Raw genomic sequence first — 19,571 nt, 5'->3', positions numbered from 1 at the left:
TTGATTAAGGCAAACTATTGGTTACGGCACGTGTTGGTACACCTACAAACCTGGCTCAGTTTCTTTGCTTCTCCTTGAAGGGCAATGGAAGAACTCCCCAAAAATGGACAGTGTTTTATTCAGACAGCTATCTGACTGATTGTTCTGTGCAGTGATGCAGCTTCAGTAGGCCTGCAGGGACAGTCCCCTCTGGCTGTGGTCATCTGAAGTGGCATTATATTGTGTTCACAGGGTCAACACAACTTCCCCGGGTGCTGAAGCTGCAACCTTTGTATGCTGAGGTGAGTCATTAATTTCTGCACTTCAGACAAAGTTTATCCGAGAAGCCCTCCTCCTGAGTCACAAAAGGACCCCCTTGTTTCCCAAATTCCTCCTCAGAGAGGACCCTGGGTGCGGCTGCATCCAATCTTAGTCCCAGACTTGGTCAACAGTTTATATCTAAAGGATTATACGACTTTGCTCTGCAGGATTAAGGATGCAAACCCAGATATATTTATATAAAAAGCACAGGTAGCTATAACTATTAATCTAGTGCGCTACTTTTGAAGCAATATGGAAGCAATGATATTAAAATCAGCAAAACCAACTGTTAAGTAGAGATTGATGTTACTCACCTGGACCAATGACTGTGGGCAAACCTCTTTTGCTCATCCTCAGGGATTAACCTTGAGAGGTGTCCTCACTCCAAGGAGGAATCTCCACACACACTCCAGGAAGGAGCTAGAAGGTGGTCCCATTAAAAAGTGGGTCTTGGCTTTTACAGGGTGAAGTGAAAGGCTGTCAGTCAGATGTGTCCAGGCCAGCTGTGCCAGCTCAGCAGCTTTAGATAAGTTATCAGTGGTGTCCCTTGTTTGTTCCTTTCTCAGGTACTTTATCAGGTCTGCCACATCTTCACCTCACTATCAGAATGTTTAACTTCAGGATGGCTGAGTCAGGCTGGTTTTACCATTATTCAGCACCAAAACCAGGGTGATGTCCTCTTCCCCACCTGACAGCTTTGCAAAGGGTATTGTTAGAGTTGTTTTACCCTGACTCCAGGCAGAGCATCCTGCTGCAGTTATGGAGCTTAACATGAATGGTGCCAGTGCTTGAAAATTGCCACAGAATGTGTCTTGGTTTTAGGCAGATTTCCTATATTTATAGGTGACCAAGCCTTGGGCCCCACAGGATTTAGCTGTAGGAATGCCTAACAAGGGATCTTTGCTGAGCCACTTGCACCAGCCAAGCTGGGGTTGTGGCAGTTCTGGACAGGAGCAGCAGTTCTGACAAAAACTTAAAAAGTTAAAATACAGAATGAGCAGTCACAGACTCCTTTCGTAGGTCTGTGTTTGGCACATCCATGACTGACCAGAGCAGAAGTGTGGCAGCCCAGGTCTGTACCTAAGGCACATCAGCTGTGCCTCTAAATTCTTTTTTTCCATTTGACCAAAAGAAAACATAGGAGATGCAGTACTGTTTGAAATGCAGGATATATGTGACAGATGTTTTTTACTGTACAATTTGCTATACACTGTTCTGTTATTATAAACAACCCAACAGGTATAAAAAGAATTCCCAGTACATATTTCAATAAGATCACTATTGCACTAAGGAAAGCAAAGATCATTTTTCAAGCAAATACATATGTAAAATATCTAGCAAGGATCAGCAAAGCTTGCATTAGATTAATGCAATATTTGAATTTTGTACATTTTTTCATATTTCATATCAAATAGCAAAATAAGCTCAACATATTACAGCAATATCAGCTAGTTTGCATTAGCCAAACCCAATGTGGGAAAACATTAAGGATTTGTTCATTGTTAAAATGAGCTTTCTAAAGGCTTCTGCTAAAGTACATTTAAATCAAAAATAAAGATTCCCAAGAAACTGTGTAGACAGAAGAAATACAGCTCATGCTACATTTCAAGAAAAAAAATAACTTCTGTGAAACCAATTAAAAAAAAAAAAAACCACAAAATCCAAAAAAACCCAAACAAAAAACCCCAAACCAACCAAAAAAAAAAAAAAAACCACACAAAAAAACTTGCTTTAAAATACTACATATCTGCCAAACCTGTCTTCAGTTAAAGTGAACAGCAAGTAAATATGCCTCAAAATATTTGGTATTTTCCTGTTCAGCCACGGTCTCTCTACCAGAATTGATTTGATTTGGGTACTTAGTACCCAGTTCAGCTCTCCACAAAGCTAAAGCAGGGGAAGTCGAAGGAGTAGCTGGAGGTCCAGTGGGCTCTCATGGGCTGGTTGTTGCCAGGGAAACCCTTCCTCTGGTACCCATGGAGGCAGCATTCCCACCTCTTCATGTGCACAGACACAGGAGCATCCCTCAGCTCATGGAAAGACAGCAAAACAGCTGCGGAGGAAGCTTCATATGGAGAAGTAATTAAAGTGTTTAGATACTTTCAATTTGAAAGTTGAGATGTTATTCTTACAGACCCCCCCGGGGGGCTGCAGTGGTGTGCTGGGAAGGTAGCTCTTGCCAACATGCTGAAGGCCTTGGAGGAAGTTACACTGCTGTTCTCCTGTGTGGAGGTAGCTGTCAGCTCAGCCAGAACTAGTCAGTCACTAAATTATAAATTATAGGTGTGTGGTGCACCCTCCAAAGGGAAATGGAAATCACAAGGCTGTAGCTGTGTCCAGGCCTAACAAATGTCTACTTGGAGACCCCCAGCTGGAGTGCTGTGTCCAGCCCTAGGGCCCCCAACACATGAAAGGAGTTGATCTGATGGAACAAGTCCAGAGGAGGTCACTAAGTTGATCACAGGGCTGGAGCCCCTCTGCTCTGGAGACAGGCTGGAAGAGCTGGGAGTGTCCAACATGGAGAAGAGAAGGATCCAGGGAGACCTGAGAGCCCTTTCCAGGGCCTAAAGAGGCTCCAGGAGAGCTGGAGAGGGACTTGGGACAAGGGCCTGGAGTGACAGGACAAGAGGGAATGGCCTCACACTGAAAGAGAGTAGGTTTAAATTAGATATATGGAAGAAATCCTCCCCTGTGAGGCCCAGATTGCCCAGAGAAGCTGTGGCTGCCCCATCCCTGGAAGTGTCCAAGGCCAGGTTGGACGGGGCTTTGAGCAACCTGGGCTAGTGGAAGCTGTCCCTGCCTATGGCAGGGGGAGTGGAATGAGATGAGCTTTAAGGTCCCTTCCAACTCAAACCACTTTGTAATTCTATGATTCTACTTTTTTGGAAAGAAATTAACCCTACACTAAGCACAAGCAGACTTCCCAGTCGCAGGTGTCCCTTAAAATGTGTCCCACTGGATGGTATGACCTGCTTGTCCCTAAACTGTTGGGAAGGGGATGTTTTTCCTTCTCACTGAGTGTGCAAATCAAAACTATGCATTGCCAGGAGTCTGCTTGAGAATTCTCAGACAGAGATTCTCCCCAGCCAATGAAGATCTGGTTATGAGCAGCTGTCCCACTGAGGGATACCTTTTACTCTGGTGAGTTGGTGCTTCAAAGGCTTATGGGGTGTCCTTCACTGGAGTAAAATGTCACAGGGGGAATGAGTCTGAAAGGAATATTCTACTCTGAGTATTGGTTAAACTCAAGAGAATTTGGAAGCTGAGATCTGTTACTTGGTAAATACCTCCGTCAAATTTCCTGTAAGAATATGGATTATTTCTTAAGCACTGGAGAGCTCATGAGCATATTTCCCCTTCCCTGAAAGTACCCGCCCTGCAGCTGATCTGAGGCCAAGGTGTAGGCACTTCTTAGTGCTCTAGCATCAAAAAAGTTGATAGTATTTCATATTTTGAGACACATTGCCTCAGATAATTCATATTTTACTTTTTTTTTATTGTATAGAAAACTGAATGTCTGGTTTCTTACCATTTTTCTAGAAAATTGGATGAAAACTGTAAGAGAGCTCTTTTGCCAGACCCAAAGCTTTACTTTAGTCCAGATTATCTCACCCAGCTCTGTTCAGTGGAAGAAAAGTCTCCTTGTGCCCCGCCTGTGATGCTTTATTGCTCTAGAAATCCTCAAAAAAGGAAAAGGAGCTCCATTAAGCACTTCATACCAACATCCTCTAAGTGCTGATTCAGAATTACAACAAAACTTGGGATGGTGGTTTGAAGGACATTTAGGCTTGTTTTCCTAAGTTGCTTCATGTGCTGCCTGTTTTTCACTTGTGCATATTGCATAGAGAAGATGAGAAAAAGGACATATTTGGCTTTTCTGTGTTGCTGTTACCCAAGGTAAGTAATCAAAGAACATTAACTTCATGATTTCAGTCCAATTCTACTTTTGATAGTTATGCTGTACACTTAAAACTCTCCTGGTAATTCCAAATGATTCCTATTTCTCTCACTTCTCAGTAACTCTTGCATATTGCTGTTGTGTATAGTAAACTTTAGCTGTCTTTTTCCCATGAGGAGCTGAAAATGATTCCTCTAAGGCAAGTACTTAGCAAATCCATTTGTAAAGTGCATTTGGAAAGCTCATGAATGTGTCGGGGGGTACCATATAAATGGAAGATTATTCATTCAGTGTAAATTTAGTTACACATTTTCAATGCAGTATAGATTTCCCTCCTGAAAATAATACATAAAATTTCTAGGCGGGGGGGGAGGGAACCCACCTAAATTGGTGCCTCTTCTTTTTTCATGTATTCATAGAAATATGGATTACAAAATGGATTATCATAATTTTCTCACAGCATGCCATTTCTTGAATGATGCTAATACCTTGATGATTGATAGTCAATGTAGAAGTGAGAACATTAATAGTAAATGCAATAGTTTTATTTCCCTGTCTCTACATATTTATAGTATTTTGCCAGAAACACACATTCCTATAGCCTTGCTGGTTTAAATGCTATCACACTATACTGCCTGTCTTGAATCATTTTTTTCTGAAATATAATTTGAGCTAAGTAATTTATAAATGTAAAAATACCTATATTTATGGCCTAATAAAATTTGATAAATTTGTTTTAGGTTAGAATGGAAAATTCTATGAGTAATCATATAAGTAGGTGCACACATTGTATTTTGAAATGGCAGTAATTTACTGAAATACTCACTGGCACAGACAACTTTAAAACGTGCTAAGTATTTGCCTTTGGACCTTCAGTCTTAAAAAAACCCCAACATCCTATATGAATAAAAGATCAGTCTTATTAATTCCTGTTTTTCATGTTCACAGGCTTAGTCCTTTCTTCCAATAGTCTCTTTTTTTTTTTTTATAAACTTCACTATTTCATTTTCAGTTGCTTATAGGTCTTCCTATGAATGTGAAATGTTAAAAAAAGAAAAACCAACAGTGGCATGCTTTTCATTTATAAGTTAAATTGCCCCTTTAGTATATAAATCCCCAGCATAGAAAGGACATGGAGTTGCTGGAGTGAGTCCAGAGGAGGCCCCAAGAGGATCCGAGGGCTGGAGCAGCTCTGCTGGGAGGAAAGGCTGGGAGAGTTGGGATTGTTCAGCCTGGAGAGGAGAAGCTTTGGGGTGACCTGATTATGGCCTTCCAGGACCTTAAGTATTTGAAGTTGGCCTCTGCTCCCAGGGAACAAGGGACAGGAGGAGAGGGAACGGCCTCCAGCTGTGCCAGGGGAGGCTCAGGTTGGCCAGGAGGAGGAATTTGTTGCTGGAAAGGGTGGTCAGGCCTTGTCAGGGGCTGCCCAGGGAGGTTTGGAGTGCCCATCCCTGGAGGTGTCCCAGGAAGGCCTGGCCGTGGCACTCAGTGCTCTGGGCTGGGGGACAAGGTGGGCATCAGGCACAGGGGGGACTCAGTCTTGGAGACCTTTTCCAGCCTGAATGATTCTGGGATTCTGAGAAGGGAGCCTATAAGAAAGATGGAGAGGGACTAGGGCCACAAGGGCCTGGAGTGACAGGACAAGAGGGAATGGCTTCAAACTGACAGCTGGCAGGGTTAGATGGGATATTGGGAAGGAATTCCTCCCTGTGAGGGGGGCCCTGGCACAGGTTGCCCAGAGAAGCTGTGGCTGCCCCATCCCTGGAAGTGTCCAAGGGCAGGCTGGATGGGGCTTGGAGCAACCTGGGCTAGTGGAAGGTGTCCCTGCCCATGGCAGGGGGCTTGGAGCTAAGTAGTCTTTAAGTTTCCTTCCACCCAAACCATTCTGTGACCCTATGATTCCATAACTGTTCATTAGCTGTTGTGTAATTAGTTCTGTAATAGTCAACCTAAAGCTTGCATACCTTAATGTAACACACAAGGTACTTCCCTGAACAATGGAGAGGCATAACCTTGATTATTTAAGTAGGTATTTACTATTTCAGTTCTTTAGTAGTAAAAGTTACTCTTTGGGATTGGTGATGGTCCTTGTGTTATTTAAGAAAACTGTTGTGTTGCCTATCATTGTCTCTACAGGGATCAAGCAGCAGAGCAGAGATGTGACTGCACAGCTCAGCATGGTTCCCAATTCTCTTCTAAATTAAACTATTTGACTTTAGTATTTCTAGGCCATGGTGTTTCCAACACTACCTTTCAATACCTTGGTAAGTACAGCTGGCAACTTCTCAGATTGTCTAAAAGGATGTTCTGAATTAACCTGTGATGCCATTGTTCAATATTGGGTTGATTATTGTGCTGGCTAATTGAAAAATATAGACTTCATTCAGAACGTGTTATAGCTTCATTTATTTAGGGGAAGAGAAAAATTTCCCCTAATTTTCCCCTCACAGAAGTTTCCACTCTGAATGAGTACTGCCAAACCCAAAAATTGCTGGAAGACTTAGAAGTCAGAAGAAAAAGAAGATCACAGGATGCCACTGAATTAATGAAAATGGAAGAGCTGTTGTAATCCTACCTGTAATAAGCCAAAGCAGTGTAAAATGAAGTCGGAGCTCTTACGTGCTGATGTTGTGATGGTGACAGCATTCTCTAAAATCAGGATATTTTGCCTCTTAGGGGCTGTCAGAACTCAGGGTTCTTTTTAAAAATTTTTTAACAGGATTTTCTGTTTCTCTCTTTATATCCCTAAAACCGAGGACTGCTACTTTATCCTTTCTCTCTGCAGTGAGTATATTCTGCAGCTGATGGGTCATAAAGGACTCAGGGCATGAAGTCATACAGGGAGGAATTTGGTCACCAAAAAGCTCAGCCTGACCAGGAAAATAGCTTCCTCAGGGGTTCCTCGTGTGTGTGGATCAGCCCTGGCCGTGCCCTGAGCTGTGCTGACCCACAGCAGCTGAGCCAAACTGCTGCTGCCAGAGGCTGCCCCGCTTAACTGCACTTGGATGTCCTTTTTGGATGGGCTGCTGCTGCTCTCGGGATGTGTGCAGGTTAATTCTGACTCCTCACAGCCCCGGTGACAGCCCGGGGAAGGCAGAGCAGCATTTAGGATTAGGAGGGCTAAAATTACCCTGCACCCCCAGCTGGCAGCCTGTCTGTCAGCAAGCCCTGCAGACCCAGAGCAGAGCTTGTTCTCCTCCCGGCTGGAGGACGTGAACACAGTTTAGTGAACAGCTGCAAGGAAGAGAACAAATAGCTCTGGTAGGAAAGATTTCTGTTCATGTGACAGAAAAAGAGGAATTATTATTAAGTAGCTTAATTTCTTACAGATTGGGTTCAGCAAGTCAGTTCTTGTGCTAATTTGCAACCCTACTTTACCCACTGAGGTTCAAAGCCAATTGCTAATGGTGTTTGGCCCATGTCCAATGAGTTGCACTTGCTATATTTGCATCTCATCATTCAGTTGTATCTCAGCATTCTTTATTAGGTAAGTAAAATTTCATTTTGCTCTACACAGATCTCAGTGAAAACTTATCATTGAGGGTATGTTAGTTTTCAAACTGAGAATGTAAATGGATATTAGAAACCTTATTTGGTCAAATGGGGAGAGTTAATCAGAGCAATGGAGGGTCATCTGGTAAGCACTGATTCCTGTCCAGTATTTAGTTTAATAAGATATTTCAAAATGTCTCATGCTTAAAATAATTGTTAATTGTACCTGTGCCAGGTAGGGGCCTAGGTGTGCCAGAAACAAACAATTGGATCTATTGACATTTGACCATCAGCTTCTGTGAGGATGGGCAATAGATTTTAGTGTTCAATGGACCAAACCTGGAATGGACAGCTTTAAAATGAGAGAAAAAGCAATTGGAATGGATATCCTGGACAAGTCTGTTTCTTTTCTGTCTCCATGGACTTTGGAACACTGCTGATTATTTTACTCCTTTTTATATATTGTTTTTTATTCAGATTTTTCTACATGTTTTTAGTGGATAATAAATGCTTCTATTGATTTACCAAACTCAATAAACTAGATTTTGGTCGATGTACCTGACTGAATTTCCAGATGCTCTCAGGGAGCAAAATGTTAATCTCTTTCCAGGAGCAAGACAAATGAACAGGACTGCCTTGCAAGGGGCCTCCAGGAGTGCAGAGCTTGCTGAAAGCATCCTCTGAAGCTGGGCCACTTGCCTCAGAATTAGAAATGACCATTAAATAGATTAACAGTGTGAAGAGGCAGGATGCAGTATGAGTGGTGTTGTGAGCAGAGAGAGATGTGTAAACACTTCCCTCTTATGAGACAGTACTGTTGGACTGGGGGGAAGCACTGGGCTCTTCCCTCCATATAAAGTAATACACCCATGATTAGTTGTGCTAAAAAGAAAGCCAGATTGCCTGTAGATGCATCTTCAAACTAGTGAAGTTGTTAGTAACCAAATTCAGTTTTGAGTTCTTTGTATAGTATAAGTCTACCTTGCTTTTCTGGGTGGCATTATTCCTATTTATTTAATGCCTACAGATAGTCCTGGAAAAATTATGTATCATATTTTTCCTTGCAATATTCAAGTGCCTAATTTCACTGAAGTCTATGACAGCGTTTTCCTAAATTTGATGGGGTTTTTTCCTCCTAGATAATAAATCATCCCATTTCTAAATAGATAAGAAAATCACATTACCACATAGACTGAACATTCTGAGTCCTAAAAAGCATTTGATGTTCTAGAGACATAGCTACTAAGCTGGAATGAAAACAGGAAATAAAGCAACGTTAAATTACTGTAATACAAGTTAAATGCTCAAAATAGATAAACTGTAGCTGTAATCTGTGTAGCCCCAGCAGGGTACAGGAATGCTGTATAGCTATTTCCAGGGTGTATAGCACAGCTACAGCTTCTAGTGATTAAAATAGCTAAAATAATAAACCCAAACATAACTGATGACTATAAGCAATAAATACAATTTCAGGCATCATAGGCTGAAAATAATCTGTTCTGGGCTGAAAAGTCCGACTCTTGAGAAGCAAAACTAACTTTCTAGCTGTCCAACCAGATTTATTGGCTACAACACAAGCCTCTAATGAACCTTAACAAAACAGTCAATTAGCAAAGAGCTTACCACTGTAGCAGAGCACTTTTGATGATAACATGTTTCTCTAAATTTTTAAACCCTATTACATTTTGGGTTTTTTTAAATTGACTTTTCAGTTCAATTTCCTGATTTTGAGTGGTTCTTCCCAATTACCCAACTTCTAGGCCTCATCACACACCCTACTTAGATTTGGACTACTGCTGCACTCATCATTCAGCAAGTTAGTGTTGCAGTAAGGACTGTGTCATTGGCACAGTGTACATGTTTTGCTTAATTTAAAAAATAAATGGAATAGCATGCTTTACCCATTAGGTATAACGACATGGAGGAAAATATTTCCGAGTGAATGTGCCTGCTTATACATCACAGTTAAGTCACTTCTCATTTTGGGCTCAAATTACCAAAAGTAAGAATGTAGGAACTGTGATTACATCAAACTAACATTTGCCTAGTTTAGAATCCTGTCTCAAGCAGTTTGCTGGATCAGATGCCTTTAAGAGAGATGCAGAAAACCCCACTCGGTGTAATTTGTCCATTCTTCCACTTGGTGATATTGTGTTTACTTCTTACTGAAGCACTAAGCTGTGTGTTCTCATGTCTGCAATTTTATGATCTGATGTGACTTTGTTTCCGTGTGACTGTAATTTAAACAAAAGAACTGGTTAACTTGTTTTCAAGACTGTTTTTCAGCTCTGAAATCTTCAGGCTAATTTCATTATATAAAATGATGTTCTCTCATACCGCTTTCAAACAAATTGCTTCCAGCCATCCCTTGTTCTCATGTCGTGAGAATGGTACTTTGTAACGACCCATTCTGTTTTTCATTAGCTTATGTATCTTTGTTTCCCCTGTATTTGTCCCTCAGCTAAATATTTCTAACCTGTCACTCTTCCTTCTTTATATCTCTGGTAAGTTTTACTGCTGTATCATTGCCTGCTATTTATTTAACAGAGAATGACCAGAAATTGTGACAATAACTACATCATCTTGATAAGTTTAATCAGTGATGTAGTGTCTTACTAGGGCTAAACTTCGAGATATTCAACCTGATTTCATTTCAAACACATAAAAAAGAGCTCACCATCACCACCAACACATGTATGGATGGAGCCAAAGTGGCTGCAGGTGATGCAGGTGTGCACACTCTGTCTTGGCAGCGTTGAACCTGCTGAATATGTTCAGCATACAGCTTCCAGGAAAGCTGAATAGGGGGACACTCTAGTTTGAACAGACCAACTGGATTCTCACACAACACTGAACTCAGCCCCACTTAGGTGTTGGTAGCTCATGCAATAGCGGAACTTCAGGTCTGTCACAGCAAAAACCTTCAGCTTGACCCTTGTGATTGATTGTGAAAATTCTCCCTTCCCTCTCCCAAAACCAGCATCTTGTTTTTAATTTTAAAGTAGAGTTAACTCCTACTGCAAGATTTGTTTTGTTGTCCAGAAAAGGTGAATGAAGAGGGGATGGGAGTGGTGTTTTACTGGTGATACAAATAGAGTGTTCAGGACTACATCTCTCTCCTTTTCTTAGGTGAGCTGATAATGCTGACTGTGATAGTGAGGTTCAAGGCATGAAAGCCCAAGGACAGGGAAGGAGAACACATGTTCACTGAAGGACTAGAGCCAACCGGTGCTACACCTGCATCATCTCCTCTTCATTTGTGTGCTGTTGTCAGGGTTAAGGAGGAGGGGGTACCTCATATCGAGAGGAGTCAGCATTGCCTCTGAGAGGGAGGTCAACTTGCGCTGCATTTTTAGACTGTCAGGCACTGTGGTCTTGCCCTGTGGTCTGTGTAAGTATTTTTCTCTCTGTACTAAATAGAGGCTGACTTTCCATCTAATTTGCCTGTAAAAGAAATGCATGCAAACAGCTGTTCCCTAACAATATCTGTCAGTCCGAACTCACCTGAGACAAGATGAGCTGATGATTCAGACTGAGCTTGTCCAAATACCTTTCTGCATTGGTGAGACACTAACACTTCAGTTAGTCAAGATTTAGTCAATTCTTGACATCCAGCTTTGCAACTCATCAATATGTAATGTAAGCCTTCAAAGGTCAATCTCAGAACATTGAAAATCCATCTTCTCCTGCTGCAAATACGTCAGGGACACAAATACACGTGCCAGCCTAGGAGGCCTCCGGGACAGCAACACACTCAGTTTAAGAAGATTCCTGAATAAGGGTGCTTCAGGGACATAGTCAGTTGTCAATGGTAGTGATAAAAGATTGCTAAAGGCAGCAAAAAGTAGTTTCAAAAATTAATTCATTGTTTAAATTGTTGTATCCACCTAAAATCCTATCTCTGTTGCTCCCGATTAAGAAAAATAAATGGCCTGTTTGGATTTTTGGTGTGAGCTCTTATCTCTGGGGTGCCCACATAAATCAAGGGTAACTTCAGTGAGACTATTACTCATTTAATACCGATGTAAACATAGATTAGCACAAATCTGGCCATCAGCCTATAATGGAAAAATGCCACGGGTCATGTTTCAAATGTTTATATCAAGGGTGGCCAGCATTTAACAGTAAGGAAATAATTATAGAAGACAGTGAGTGTGTTTAAAGAATGGCTGGAGTAGACCCAAGATGGCATGGTTTGGAGTTAAAAGTACCAAAGATTGCTCTTCTCCCTCAGGCTAGTGTGAAAAAGTCACCAGAGGAACAACACTCACCGTTTTGACCATTAAATGTTACACTTTTCTCAGAGTAAAGGTTATTAGCTGCACAGTGCTGGCAGAAATCCATTTTGAATAATTGTATTCTCGCTTCCCAGTTGCTTCTGTTACTGGCTAAGGCAGTCTCCCCTTCCTGTCCTAAAAAGCAAGGCAGAAGCTACTGTCTGACATTTACTGCTAGTGGAAAAGTGGCTCTGATGAGGTCTTTAGTGGGATATTTTTGGGAACCATTTCAACTTTAATGTGATGCCCATTTGTCTATCTAAAAGATTCATCCTGTATCTCTCGGACCTTTTATAGCTCTGCAACCTGTGTTCCACATCTGTGAAAGTCACTTACCTGACTTTCACCCCGCTGTTAGACCAGAACATTCCAGTAGAGTTAACACCTGACTTTATTCCCAATTGTGCTTTCTCCCTTGTTGGGGGCTGAGCCTCTGTGCTGGACTGGCCCAGCTGTGCACTCCACAAATGGGAGCTCTGGGACATCGAGATTTCTTCTCACAGCTCAGAGATGCCAAAATTATAATTCTTTTGGGGCAGACAGAGGATCTTTCAGGTTTCTCCATCACAAGGCATTGTGCCCCGTGCAGAAGAGTCCCCAGGTAATAAGGCAATGCAGATTGCTGCCGTCTTGATCCTGTAGTGTGATTTTATTATCTATTTCATAACTTGGTACTGAATACAAATGGCTTCATATGGAAATGGGCAACAGCGAGGTCAACCCTTTTGTGTAAAAGTCCAGCACTGAACCATACCAATATAAAGATTGCAAACCAATGTGATTTCCTTTATAGCTTAATATTCAGACATGAAAATATCACGAGATTTGGAACAGGTTGCCCAGAGAAGCTGTGACTGCCCCATCCCTGTAAGTGTCCAAGGCTGGACGGGCCTTGGAGCAACCTGCGCTAGTGGAAGGTGTCCCTGTCCATGGCAGGAGGACTGGAACCTTTCCAGCCCCTACCATTCTACGATTCTAATGAGCTAAACTCTTTATTTCCAGTTTGTATAGGTCAGGATGTATTCTTGTGATTACAAGAAGGAATGATATTTGGGTTACACTGGCGTAAATTCATTGAGTAAGTGCAAACATGCATTTTAAATTCTGCATCAATTATTGCTGGTGTGTCACGGCCCAGAGAACTTGTGCTGCATTTAAAAGTGGGGGAGACAGGCACACAGGTTCCTTCTCCAGCCTCAATCTACCTCCTTTTGGGCCTCCTAGCAGAGAAATCAAAAGAAATATGAAAATGCTTATGTTCAAATTTCAGCTGTGGCTATGCTTGTGTTTCCTCCCAGGTCTGTTCCTTTCCCATCTGCTTAACTCAAGGGGTCGGTCCCTATGCCTCAGGCAGTGGAAACTAAACGTGTCTTTTCCAGCCACTGAAGGCACAGACAATTCCAGGCACTCCCTAGCAGCTTGTCACAGAAGACAGGAAAAATATAACATTCAACCTATTTTGTAAAAAGTAGTGTGTGGAACACTTAACGAGACAGCAAGTCTAGATACACCATATGCAGGGAGCTGCAAAGGTCAAACACCAAACGGGTGTGTAAAAAGGGGCCTCTGAAAAGAGGAAGAGAAAAATTTACATTTCCTGTAAATAATCCTGGAATATTTTAAAACCACTCTGAAACGTAAGAGCAACCTGGAAGGGAGGTGAGGGTCAACATGCTGAAATACATATTGAGACACACTTCTCCAAGTGACCTGCAAGACCCACTCCGATGGGCAGCATGTAGAAGGTGCCACACTCAGAGTGTGAGCACTCAGAACCTGTTTGTCCCTCTGTCAGCAGGTCTGGAGGGTGAAAGTGAGCTGTGTGTCTCTGGGCTTTCCAGAAGCTTTGGCAGAATGGAATAGACAGTTAAATAATTAAATAATCACAGAATGGCTTAAGTTTAAAGAGACCTTAAAAATCATCTAGTTCCAACCCCCTGCCATGGGCAGGGAAATTGTGAACTCAGCAGGTGAACATGAGTGTTTCTAGGCATTGTTTTAAGATACTGAATACAAATTTCACAATATTAAATAAAAAAGGGCTAATAGAGCACGGTGCTAGTGACACCAAGGTTGTGGGGTTTAATCACTTAAGGATTGGACTTGATGATCCCTCTGGGTCCCTTCCAACTCAGAATATTCTATGATTCTATAGTATTTTTCCAAGTTCTTATATTTTATTTGCAAGCAGATAATTAAAAAAGCTATTCAAAGGTGTTTATAAACCACAGATACAGAAGATTTCCCAACTGATAATGAAATGACGCAATGACAAAGCTTTTATTGGCTTTGGAGAATATAGAGGCAGTTTAGTTGTTGTTATTGTACACCTCCTGCATTTGTGTTTGAACTTTGTAATTTAGTTACTGGTGAGGTATAATCATTCTTGATGGATGTGTTCACAACTAAGCCATAAAAAAACTGCTGAGTGTGTTCTGGAAGCTGCTAATTATTCTTGGTTGTTATTAGTTTTAGTACTAGTCACAGATATATAGTCTTGACTTCAGTATTTCCTCAGCGTGCAAATAGAAACCTTGTTAGTGTCAGCTCCCCAAAAAGCACACCTGATTTTGACAGCTGTCCCCAGGCTCTGTAGAGAAGTAGGAGAGTATTGGCCGCTGATGTAATTCAGCCCTTTTCCAGGGAGAGGGATCAGAAGCTCCAAGTGAAGTGCATCCCATATGAGATGACCTTTCCAAAACCTCCCTCTGTGCAGTACCCCAGTCTGGAAAAGTGTAAGAATGCTTGCTTGTTAAGAATCTGTTCTTCCCTGTACAAAAGGCTTTATTTTTTATTTATTATCCAGTCTTTATTTATTATCCAGTCTTATTTTCTGGCTATGATGCTTTCTGAGCACAGCATATTTATTTCAGATTATTAGAATACACCCTTGTAAGAGACTCATACAATATTTTTTCAGAGGCTGAAGCACTTATGTTGTTTTCCATGAGTGTTTGGAACTTGCCAGGGAAGAAAACCTTCAGACTCAGAGAAAAGCATTTATTACTTTATGAAATTCTTTTCAGTTTTGGCTGAGATGTAAACTTGGTAATTTCCTGGGTTTTGTACTTGATTTCTTAGCAAAATGCTGGCAGTTTGTCAAAACATAAACAGTGTAACCTGGCACGCTGTGCCACTAGAATAATGGCACGTTGCACTGGCAGGGACACAGTCTCCTCAAGGAACAGAGAGAAGAGACTTGGGTAGACTGGACTTGTAATGCAACGTTGTCTTACCTGTTGGTGATTGAACAAACAAATAACCTCAATATCCCACTTCCCAGTTAAGAAAAACATCCCCTCTCTTTGGCAGGCGATGTAGTTGCTCTTGTTGCTCTTCTTGTGTGGTGTCATACACAGCTGGCAATAGGTAACTGGGAACTGTTGGGATTCCTCTACCCCCTTGTTCTCACTTGAAGAAAAGACACGGAAAACAGCAGCCCTCTCCTCTGTACACCAGTTTGCTTTGGTTAAGAGCTGCTTCAGTTGCAGTGCCAGGCATTCAAAAGTTATGGAAAGCCAGTCGTTGGTGTCACCTTTCAACATCTCTGTGCACTGCTGAGGGACCTCGAGGGCTGTGCCCAGTCCTGGGCCCTCAACAGGAGAGACCCGGAGGGGCTGGAGCGTGTGCTGGGAAGGGAACGGAGCTGGGGAAGGGGCTGGAGCAGCAGGAGGGGCTGAGGGAGCTGGGGGGGCTCAGCCTGGAGAAAAGGAGGCTCAGGGGGGACCTTCTGGCTCTGCAAGTCCCTGACAGGAGGGGGGAGCCGGGGGGGGTCGGGCTCTGCTGCCAGGGAACAAGGGACAGGAGGAGAGGGAACGGCCTCCAGCTGTGCCAGGGGAGGCTCAGGTTGGCCAGCAGGAGGAATTTCTTCCTGGAAAGGGTGGTCAGGCCTCGGCAGGGGCTGCCCAGGGAGGTGGTGGAGTGCCCATCCCTGGAGGTGTCCAAGGAAGGACTGCATGTGGCACTCGGTGCTCTGGGCTGGGGGACAAAGTGGGGTTTGGTCAAAGGTTGGACTTGATGATCTTGGAGGTCTTTTCCAACCTTAATGATTCTGTGATTTCATGTTATTTTGGGGGTCAGTTACCCTTACAGGGGCTAGACTGATGCCCTCATGCGTGTTGTAGCCTCTAGCAGCATGTGTAATTACCCTTCAGCAATACAAGTGATCATTGGGATACTAAACCAAATGTTTGGCATCACAGAAACAGGCCTTGGCAGGGGCTGCCCAGGGGATGGTGGAGTCACCCTTCCTGGAGTGTCCAAAAAGCGTGCAGGAGTGACACTGAAGGGCATGGGTTGGTGGACTTGGCAGTGCTGGGGGAACAGTTGGACTTGAGGATCTCAGAGGGCTTTTTCAATCCAAATGGTTCTGAAACTACAATATCATCTTTACCTACAGCACTCAATGCTCCTGCCAGCTCTCTCACATGTATCTTGGTATATCCGTGTGTGCGTCAGGAAGATTCCCTGTTCAGGTGTAGAAATCTGAAGGTGCACGGAGAAGAGAGCAATGGAGGGAATTGCTTAAATAGAAAGGATCACCTGTGATGGAGGCAGGTGAATGAGAAGAATTCTCCTTTATCCTCGTTTCTGCTGCAGTCTCAGTGTGTGTTGCTGAGCAAGCCACTTCAACCCAAACAGATTTAGTGGCTACTCTCTGTCTCATCCTCGGGACCCTCCAGGCCTAATACGGAGAAGTGCTGAGCACTCACATCCACAAATGCAATCGATGGGCAGAGTGGTCACTCAGCGCTTCTGGAATTAAGGAGGAGTGGACTGGCTCTCTGGGCATGGGGAGGACAGCAGGTTCTGGGTGCCAGCCTTTCCTCTGCAAAGATTTGCAGCATGGTCTCTGGCATGGCTTGTTTGGGCTTTTTTGTCTTCGTGACTCTGTTGTGGACACAGTGCATCTTGCAGTAATATAAATTAATTAATGTCTGTGAGACGTTCCTGGCTAAAATTTCCCCCAATATCACATGAAATTAATACTTTTTCTATGTGTAGCAGATTTTGGTTGGTATTGAGGATACAGTATTCCTGCAAATATATATGGAATACACATCACACACATATATGTACAGATAGTTTGAGATGAACTAGCACATAAAGGAGCTGCACCTGCTTTCCCTGAAATCAATAACAAAATTTCCATTCATTTCAATAGTTACAGGAGATGATGGATTAGGAGAACTTAATTTGGGCTTTGGGGAATTATATTCACAACTTTAATTGTATTCATATAAAATGCACATTGATCCTTGAACAAATTCTCAGTACAGCCGGCCATTGAAAAAAAATCAGAACTTTGCAAATGCCTCTGAACGTTCTTCATGTGATTAACTGTTCTTTTAAAGAGAAGAGAAGGCAGGGATGTAATAGAAGGTATTGCCCTGTTTGCAATTATTTCGAGTAGTAAAACAGATTAAGTAGAGGCTTCAGGCATGAGCTTAGTGAATGTAGCCATGTCTAAACAAACAGTGGCAAATCTGCTCTTTCACTCTGAATTTTAAGATTAAATAAATGGTAGAGTTGTTTAAATTATATGTAAGCACATGCAAATATTTGATTAATGAGGTCTTGACACTTTAGCTTGTAATTCCTCCTCTCTTATTAAAATCGTCCACCAAATTTCAAAGTAGAAATTAAATCTTTCTCTAATTAAAAGAGTTACTTTTCAAACAAGATTGTGCACTATGACAAATGCTACTGAGTTCTGCATTAGCACAAAAGCTCCTGAGCTCTCAAATCTGTAGGTCTCCTGTATAAGCAAACAAGGTTCTCTGTTAAAATCTCTGTGACTCATCTAATAATGATATGGAGAAATACCTGGCTAGTGCAACAGCTCAGGTGCTGATCAGCATTTCCCTCACACTTAACCTCCTCAGGCTTCCTGTTCTTCCTGCAGCAGTTAATTTGAAGAACTCGGATGTTTAAGAAGCGTGAGGGGGAGGGAAGTATGAAAGAATTCAAGTCATGACACAGGTTTTCATTCACCTGTGTGCCCACAGATGATCCTGTGGCATGAACTGTGAGCTGATTTCCGTAGTGCACATTGCCATTTAAATATTTCTAGGATTCCTGTAAAGCACCAGGGTACCATAAGGATTAAAATTCGTGCTCTTATCACTTTGGTAGGGAAGAGGAACATAAGAAGGCTCCATCTAAATCAATACGAGTTTTGCTTTTGACTTCAGAGAATGTGAAGGATGAAATCTTGGACTCAGCTGCAGTGGGGGGATTTAATCTGGATTTACACAGGTGAAACCGGGAAGAAAGGGTCACAGAGTGGCTGAGCAAACATAACAACAACTGGCAGCTGAAGGGGATGGTCCTGCACCACTTGCATGATCTGCTCAGTCCAGACCTGCTCAGCAATGGCTTTGCTGCTTATCCGATTCCCAGGGATCCCACTTGGCTTGTTAAAGACGAAGGAAACTTGGCTTTTTGCTGCCAGGTTAGTTTTCTGCTGATTTAATGAGTTGAACTGGGTCAAACAAAGTTGATGCAAGGATAGAGAGTAGAAACATGTGGCTTGGGGAACTTCTCCTCTGGAGGCAGGACTGGCCAACAGGACAGAACTCATTTTCTGAGCTCTGCTCATGTTTCCATGTGAGCAGCTGTGGTGGGAACAGAAGCAGCAGTGGGGTTGCTAGGGTCTCCAGCCAACCCCAGTCTTCTTGGGATTCTACTGTTAAATAATTGTTCTTTGCATGCCATACTGAGTGGAGGAACCTGGCATGGCCTACCACGTTGGTCACGGGCTTAAGCTAATAAGTTTTGGGGGCAAACAGAGGAGAAATTTCACTCTCTGTGTGGTGTTAATCATAAATATTGAGGAAAAAAATGAATAATGGCTGAGTCCCTGATTCCACTGACTGCTGATCCTGCCTGTTTGAGATTTTTATTCTGATAGTGCACCGAAATTCTTCAGTGTAAGCCTGCAAAGCTCACATATTCAGGGAATACTCATATTTAAAGCAAATAAACTAGTACAAGAAAGCTTGTGGGCCTTTACTGAAGTGCACAAGGCTCTTTACAAATATCCCTTGTTTGTAAAAACAAATGTACAAGGACAACTGGTGGAATCCTAAACAACACTTTTGCCAATGAGCTGGCTCTTCGCCAGAACCAGGACACATTACCTTCCCTCTTCAGCTGCTGTAATTAATATTCATTTTTACTTCATGGAAATCACTCCTGTTAACTTCCAAACCCGTGCCAGCATCCCTGAACGGAATCCTGCTGTCAGAGTTCACACCGGTGCCAGCTCACCGCTATTCCTCTGGGTTTCGGGGAAGTTTGCGCTTTAATTTTTTTTTTTTATTTATTTTTTTTTTTGCCCCCAGCGAGGCAGGTGTGCCCAGTCTCGGGGCTGCCTGCACTGCCGGGGTCCGGGGGTGCCGCGGCTGCAGTTCGCCGTCCCTCCGAGCCGAGGCGGGGGCACACTCCGCCCGCGTTTGGCAGCCCCGCGCCTCGGCTCCGCACCGCGGGGAAAGCAGAGGGAGTGGCAGCGGCGGGCTGAGGTGAGCGGCGAAGAGGGATGGCACGGGATGGGATGGGGGTCCCCGCCGAGGGTCAGGGCACCTTTAACAGCGAGGCCGCCC

General features: G+C 42.9%; 1 long non-coding RNA gene across 1 annotated transcript; it reads left to right on the top strand.

Annotated features, from left to right (window-relative positions):
* Nucleotides 1-5,921: 5,921 nt before the first annotated feature.
* On the top strand, nt 5,922-11,631 carry LOC135418440 (uncharacterized). Its single transcript, XR_010432441.1, has 2 exons — nt 5,922-6,462; nt 10,820-11,631. It is a non-coding gene; the product is annotated as an uncharacterized LOC135418440 (long non-coding RNA).
* Nucleotides 11,632-19,571: the final 7,940 nt, after the last annotated feature.

Source organism: Pseudopipra pipra, chromosome 8, assembly GCF_036250125.1.
Source record: "Pseudopipra pipra isolate bDixPip1 chromosome 8, bDixPip1.hap1, whole genome shotgun sequence".
Lineage (NCBI taxonomy): Eukaryota > Metazoa > Chordata > Aves > Passeriformes > Pipridae > Pseudopipra > Pseudopipra pipra.
This window is presented reverse-complemented; position numbering and strand designations above follow the sequence as displayed.